Here is a 7533-nt window from a genome sequence, read left to right on the forward strand (position 1 = left end):
CACATAACATAGGGAGAGAAGAGAATTGAAAGTGACCAAAGAAATCACAAAGACCATGGGGAAAGCATTTATGATGAGATACATTATACAATTACCTCAATTAACTGCAGTGCAACACAATGGAACCAGCTATTTAAATATAGGCAGAGGAGAGGTTCTAGTTACCAAAGGACACAAACTATTCAGATACAGGATTTATTGACAACCCTCATATAAAAGAAACTAAACATGATTATAAGACAAGTGAGCCACTCACTTAAGAAAACTGACAAATTACTAAAAGAGCCACATAAATGTTACTCCACTGAGCGGGCTGAACTGCCTTTTTTTCGCCTTCTGTGCAATGTGGTTGCTTGCATGGATGGACAGGAATGGTGTTGGTTAATTTCACAAATCTGTATAACAAAAATGTATGTTTAAGTAGAGTTTTTTAGGCGCTTGAATTGTAGGGAGTTGATTATGTAGCACAGTACCATGGAAAGTGCATTTAAAAGAAACGCTGAAGACAAAGCTCAAAGCTCCCTTCAACACTAAGGGCCGTATTTACAAGGCCCATGGCACTGGGCGGCGCAGCAAGCATCTTGCTGTGCTACCCTGAGCCACCAGAAAAGGGCAGAAATGCACTGTTTCTGCAAGATAGGGCACATTTCTGTCCTATCCCACTTCACTGGTGCACAAATTCCTGCTATGTGCCAATGCAGGCACCCCTTGCAGGGTGCCTGCATTGTGGGGATGATTGTTTTGGCACAGGAAGTGGCACCTTCTTGCATAAAAACAATCAATGGAGGCACTTTCCTCCTTCGATGTGTGCTGCAGAATGCAGAGGAAAAAGCAGGGAGAAATAATGTCCTTTCCCCTCATTGTGCCACTCTTATGCCACCCTTGGGGAGGCGTAGGCTTTTGATGTATTCCCAGGTTTACAAAACCTTGTAAATCTGGGAATGTGTTGAAATCTATGGGTGTTGTGTGGAAACACCGATGCAACACCAATGGAAATGCCTCCCTGGTGCAAAGTAAGGCAAAGCAGCAGCTTGTGCTGCGTTGCCATACTCCATGTCTACAAGGCCATATAAGCCATGAAAAGTGGCTTCGTGTGGACTTGTAGATATTGGTGTGGTGTCTGTTCCGTCGGTGGTCAAAAAAGTGAAATACTGGTGGTGCCGGCCACTTGTAAATATGGGCCTAAGTGTCATCCTCGATTACTTGGAATTTTTAAGGAGATCCATTGGGACCTAAAAAGTAACCCTGCATGAATCTGGAGAGCAAACACTGCTGTCCCATAGCAAGTGGTAGCGTTTTAATCCACATCTCAGCACACTCGATGATCATGTGGGTGTAGTCAGGTGTTTTTGTGAAGTGGAATGAGGTTTGGAACAAGGTTCTATGGTTGGGAGGAAGCAAATGCACCTCTCTTTCTCTCAGTCAGAGTGATTTCTGCCATCTCCCCAGGCTGTGGAGGACTGACAGTCGAGGCAGAAAAAAGATCATAATTCAGGGCAGTGGTCGAAGTGCATTAAAAAAAGAATGGGAACTGTGATGCTGCATGCAATGGAGCAGGGCCAGTGAGCCTGCGGGGTCAAAGGTGTGGGTAAAAAACAAAATATTCTCTAACTTTTTTTGGTCTTTCACTGTCAGGTAGCTACATATCAAATAACAAGCAGCTTAAATGAAAAAGTAATAAAACAAAGTTGTTACTCAGTGGGAAATGCACTATCGTACATCATGAAACTTCTATTAGTTAATGCAATGCAGAGGTCTGTGTGTAACCAGAGATCCACAGAATTAAATCTTGGTTGGTGCAGTGGAGAATAGTGACTTGTGTATTTTCAGAATTTTTAGTGCTACGAGGTCAGGGCCTGTGTGAATATGAACATATTTTTCCTGTTGCCTGCTTTGGGAAAAAAGGCTACCTGCAGCTCCCGCTTTTGAAATTGTTGAAGTTTCTCCCATGAATGGAGTTTGTGTATGCTTGAAGAAGAGATATGGATATTGTACCTGGGTGCATTGTCTTTGTGTGTACAATGCATCTGGTATTGATACAGTGTGTTTGGCTGCAGCCACAGTGGGCTCCATTTTGTAACGGGCACACTCAGGGGCTCATTTACAAGAAACTGACACATCAGTGCTGATGCACCAGTTTTCTTGTGCCACCCCTGCCCCACCAAACGACACCCTGGGTGCGCCGTATTTAGAATACGGCACATCATGGCACACGTTAGGCCAATAGCGTCAAAGGTTTTGGCTCTATTGTGGAGCTTTGCTGCACTAGCATCAAACATTTTGCTGGAAGGAGGCCCATTGATGCTTTGAGCAAGCGTTAAAAGTGAAGCCAAAAATAGTGCAGTGAAATCTTGCAGATTTCACTGCACCATTTTTGCGGGCCTCCTAACGCCGGAATGCCCCCCCTTGCAATCATTATGGCTAACGCAGGCATAATGTGGCGCAAAGGGTCACAAAGTGGCGCAATGCATGCATTGCGTCACTTTGTAAATATGCTGCAGCGAAAATTGCCTCCTTGAGCTACATTATCATAAAAAGAATGGCGCTAGTGTGACACAAAGAGGCGCTGGGGCCTTGTAAATCTGTCCCTCTGTGTTACACATTAAATGGAGGCTTGGAAGAAGAGCTCAGGCACCTAGGGCAAGATGTATCAAAGATTTTTGCATTCGCAAATGTTGCAAATCGCAAAATTCCACCATTTGCGAATGCAAAAATGCCTTTCAGAATGCATGAAAGGCATTCGCAGTGCAATTTCAAGGAATCGCTCAAATAGCGATTCCTTGAAATTGCGACTCCATTTAGGGAGTCTCAAATTGTGATTCCCTAAATAGGTAATCGCAAATACTGAAAACCTATTTGCAATTACCAGTACACATGTATCATGCATTCCCTAAATTAGCATTTAGAAAATGCAGTTACCACGAATTGAAGTTTGGTAGTAAGCATGTGCATTTTTTAAGAATGCACCCTGGGATTTGCATTACCTAATTTGCGAATTCCTAACAGGAATTGGCAAAATTGGAAATGCAAAACCATTCGCACTTACGGGCCTAAGCCCATAGGGAGGAATGGAGTCCCATTCTCTAATTGCGAGTCGCTAATAACGATTGCAATTTTTAAGAAATTTTTATTACCAAATCACAATTTTCAAACATACCATTTTTCATTTCTTAAAAAATGATTTCTTAAAACTCGCTATTTAAGAAATGTAAACCGGGAGCTTGATACATCAAGCTCAAATGTATGTTGCTGGCATCTCATCCCAGAAGTTTGAAAAGAACTCTTTCAGTAGGTCAGCCATGAAGTGTTGCTTAGATTAAGAGAGAAGGCACAGGGTCGCTGCACTCTGCTAAGATTGTAAAACTATACGCGTACTCTATTAAAATGTAACGAGGCGCTACGCATGGAGCTTTACAGATACCTATATTCGAATTTTAAAATGCTACCTATGTGCATTGCTTCCAGATTTGCTTAGATGCTATGCGCGTGCACAAGCTCGCCTAAAATATATGGCGCTTTTTGAGATGTGCCTGAGAAGGTATACAAACTAGGAGATCGCAGTGTTTAAAATGTTAAGATAGAAGTGCAGGTTCTCTGTACCCGAGTGCCGGCTTGTTTCTGAGAAGTGCCGGTACTCTCCAATGAAAAGTACTCCGTTTTTCTTGAGAAGTGCAGGCACTCTCCCTCTCAAAATAAAAAAGTGCCGGTACTCAGTACCGGCCCATTTAAAGAACTGGAGATTCCTTTAAAATGTGTGAAATATGCACAGCCTGATTACATGTCAGGTATCCGCAAACACTCTTAAAATGGAACAAGCGTCCTGAGGCGCAGGCGCGCGTGGATTCTATGAGAATGTTAAAGTGCCGCCGGCATCACGTTTCTGTGTGACCCAGAGTGTCGGGGTTCCGGGGTCTCGGTGGTGGCGTTCCCGGGTCCCTCACTTCAGTCGGGCGCCGGTGCACAAGTTAAGCTAGAGGTCAGTGGGACATACTGAGAGGGAAGGGGACACTTGGAGTGAAAGGCAGTCTACACCCCTTCCAAGCCGCCTACCCGTCAGGCCCGACTGCGACCGAAGGGCAACTCGCTGCCAACGTCATTGCTGGGGGGTCTCAGGAAAAGAGATTCAGGTTGTCTTGAATATTCCTGAACGCTGAAGAATAATGTTGGCACAAATCACCCTCACATAAAACGGGGAGTCGACTTTAAACTAGACACGTGGCACAGGATAATAGTGAAACATATATTTCTTAAATAGAAAGGCTTCAAAAGGCTCCTCCGAGCAACGTTTAATAGCATTATTATTGATGGCATGTATTTTTACTTCGGCTCGCTCTCTCGGTGTTGCCGTTTCGAGGCGCTATAAATAAGTATGACTGCTGGACTCAGGTTGGTCCTCCACGCGCCGTCGTGTATCCACAGAAAGCGGCAGGACGGAGAAGGACTGGCTCGGTGCAGTCATCTTGGAGCGCGTGGCTTCGGGCACCAGGGTCTTTATGAAGCGCCTCGCTGCCTCCCCGGGGAGTGTGCCCAGCAGCCCAGGCCCTCCGGTGACTGCACTGCATGCCTCAGTCTGCTGCACGTGCAAACGGTGGCAATCACTCAGTGGCTGATGACGTGCTGTGAACCCTCAAAACACACGTTGGCTTGCTGCGCCTTAGAGTCTTAGAATACAGTAAGGGGCAGATTTAAGAGTCTAGCGTCACCTTAACGACGCCATAGCGTCTTTTTTTAATGCCAAGGCAACGCTAAAGTGGCATTTTCCATGTGCCATATTTACAAAGTGGCGCAATGCAGGCATTGTGCTATTTTGTATACCCTTGCACCACATTGTGCCTGCGCCAGGCATATGTGCAAAGGGAGCGTTCCCCTGTTAGGGGACCGAAAAAATGGCACAAGGAAATCTAAGAGATTTCCTTGCGTCATTTTTTTTCGGCACTTTTAATGCCTACTCAGAGGAAGCACTAAAAGGGGGCTTCCATTATTTATAGTGGGCCCCTATGTACTCAGCAGGAGTAGTGACAACATTTTTTTGGCGCTGCTCCTGTAGAGTACGTCAATACAAAATTACGCTATTGTCCCCTATCCTGCTCCATGGTGCGCCATATTTTGAATATGTCGCACACATGGTGGCGGTAGGGGGGGCGCTAACGGGTACAAGGAAAATGCAGCGCCACATTCCTTAAATTTGCCCCTAAGTGTATAGTAAGTGATGAAAGCTAGTGACTTTTTACCTGGATAAATGGGAGTGCAACGTGACCTGCAGATATCATCTTCAGTACCTGGGTGTTGGAGCACTATCAGGGCCAAAGCTTGGTCAGTAGGATGGACTGGCGTTGAGTTTCAGATTTCCCATCAATCATGCTTGCATATAATGTTAACATGCATTCTATGGCAAGCAGGACACATGTCAGGGGACTAAGCGGCAGTGGAAAAGCAGAGGTTTGTGGATCGGTAGGGTACTATGTAAGAGAAAACACAATGGGGCATATTTACAAGCCACTAGCACCACCGAAGGATTACTTTTGGTGACTTTTGGTGACGCTCCGGTGGCGCTGTGCACTGCACCGTGTTCACAAGGTGGCATTAAGCCACTTGTTGTAGCTTAACACCTTCTTGTAAATATGGCCCCTTCACACGCAGCACTTTGGGTGGAAGGGGCGTGAAATGGTTGTTGCTGTGGGAGCGCCACAGCAACACCCATTGCATTTTGACACTGCCCCAGATTTACAAGAAATAGTAAATCTGAGGCAGCGCCAAAATCTAACGCCACCACACGGGTGGCGTTAGCATGGTGCAATAAGGAGAATTACTTTCTTTTCTCCTCGCTTTTTGCTCTTTCTATGTGTGCAAGCAAATCACCATTGAAGATTGTTTTTGTGCAGGAAGGCGTCCCTTCGTGCAAAAAAACAATCTTCCCCTACAACGCAGCCATGCTTGCACCATGGCGCAAAGGTGGCTACGTTCGCGCTACAGCTAATTTAGCAAAGGGGAAAACACAGGGATGCGCTGTATTTTTGTAAGTGAGGTGCATTCCTGCATTTCAGAACTGACGCAGAGCTGCACTGCCAATTTTGGTGCAGTCCTGTGCTGTGCCAGTTCTTTGTAAATATGCCCCAATATTTTTTTTAAATAAACATTGTTTTTTAAAGACTTTAATAACAGAGAGGGAGCGAGTGTGTGTGTTTTTGTCTGTGTATATGTAAATAATCCCTGGTGGAATCCAACAGGCACCTCACCACACCCAACTGAAAGAACTTGTACCCAGCTATTTATTAAAAAATAGATTTAATATGGGGGCGTAACACCCCAAACCTTCCCCACCCCGAAGCTACGCCCCTGAACACTATGCATGAAGGGCTTACAGAACGCACCTCTGTAACAGAAATGAAGCCAAGATCCACAAAGATTCTTTTCCTTTGTAAGGACAGTACATCTCACTTTAAATGTAGTGTCAATTCACAGTGCACACAATTGAATGCAGTTTGCGCCTCATTGCAAATCAGAGTGCATTCTTTGGAATCCCTCACAAATTGCAAGATGAGGGAGTCATCCAAGAGGCTTCCTCCTACAAGATTGGTACATCAATCCACAAAAGCTTCGCACTTTCTTCTGCACTCACAGTTCATTGCATAGTTACTGCAACCTGTCAATATCTGAGAGCCTAATCCCTTCCTCTGCTTCCACCAGAAGGACTCCCAGGTCACTGCATGCTCCCCCCGCTGCCTCTTCCCCAAATGTCTTGGTCAGATCAGATATAACACGTGTCAGCTCTGTCACCTGCATGTGGCAAGAGATTGGTGCCCCACATCTTTGTCTCTCTTGCAGCCCTATCGACAACACCCAAGGAAACCTCAGAAGCAACCTACACTCTCATAGAGACATCCACTATCAGGGCTTTGCTTTTCAGTGAAAGCGTGCCTGCAGATTCACAACACTACGAAATATTTTCTCCCCGCCTCTTCATGAGTACTGAAGAATAGAAAGCAAGCTCATCCCTGCTTTACATTCAAGGAAGTGTCATGTCTTGGCTACAATGTACTGCTTAGAATCATATTTCCCTGATGTGAGAAAACAGGGCTGATTGCAGAGGCCCCCTAACTGTTTGCCCCCATTTTAACTTTTTGCTGGTGTTTTCCTGACTGTGATGGTGCCCTGGGTACTGCTAAGCAGTCCCAGGGCCTGTGCTATGTGTAAAATGGATATGCAAATTAGGCTAATTATAATTGGCTAAGTTAACCTACCTATAAGTCCCTAGTATATGGTAGGGCATGTAGGTTTAGGGACAACAACATAGGTAGTGCACCCATAGGTGCACTGCTGAGGTGCCCAGTGTCATTTTAAAGGCAGGCCTGCCTTTCTGGCTGCTTTTAAATTAAAGGTATATGCAAATTCGACTTTGGAATTAAAAGTAGTTCCAAAGTCTTAAACTACCTTATTTTTACATATACTGTAAGTCACCCCTAAGGTGTGCTCTATGTGCCCCTAGGGCTGGGTGCCATGTAACTATAAGCAGGGACCTTATAAAAATAGTTT

The sequence above is a fragment of the Pleurodeles waltl genome, chromosome 8 (genome assembly GCF_031143425.1).
Source record: "Pleurodeles waltl isolate 20211129_DDA chromosome 8, aPleWal1.hap1.20221129, whole genome shotgun sequence".
Classification (NCBI taxonomy): domain Eukaryota; kingdom Metazoa; phylum Chordata; class Amphibia; order Caudata; family Salamandridae; genus Pleurodeles; species Pleurodeles waltl.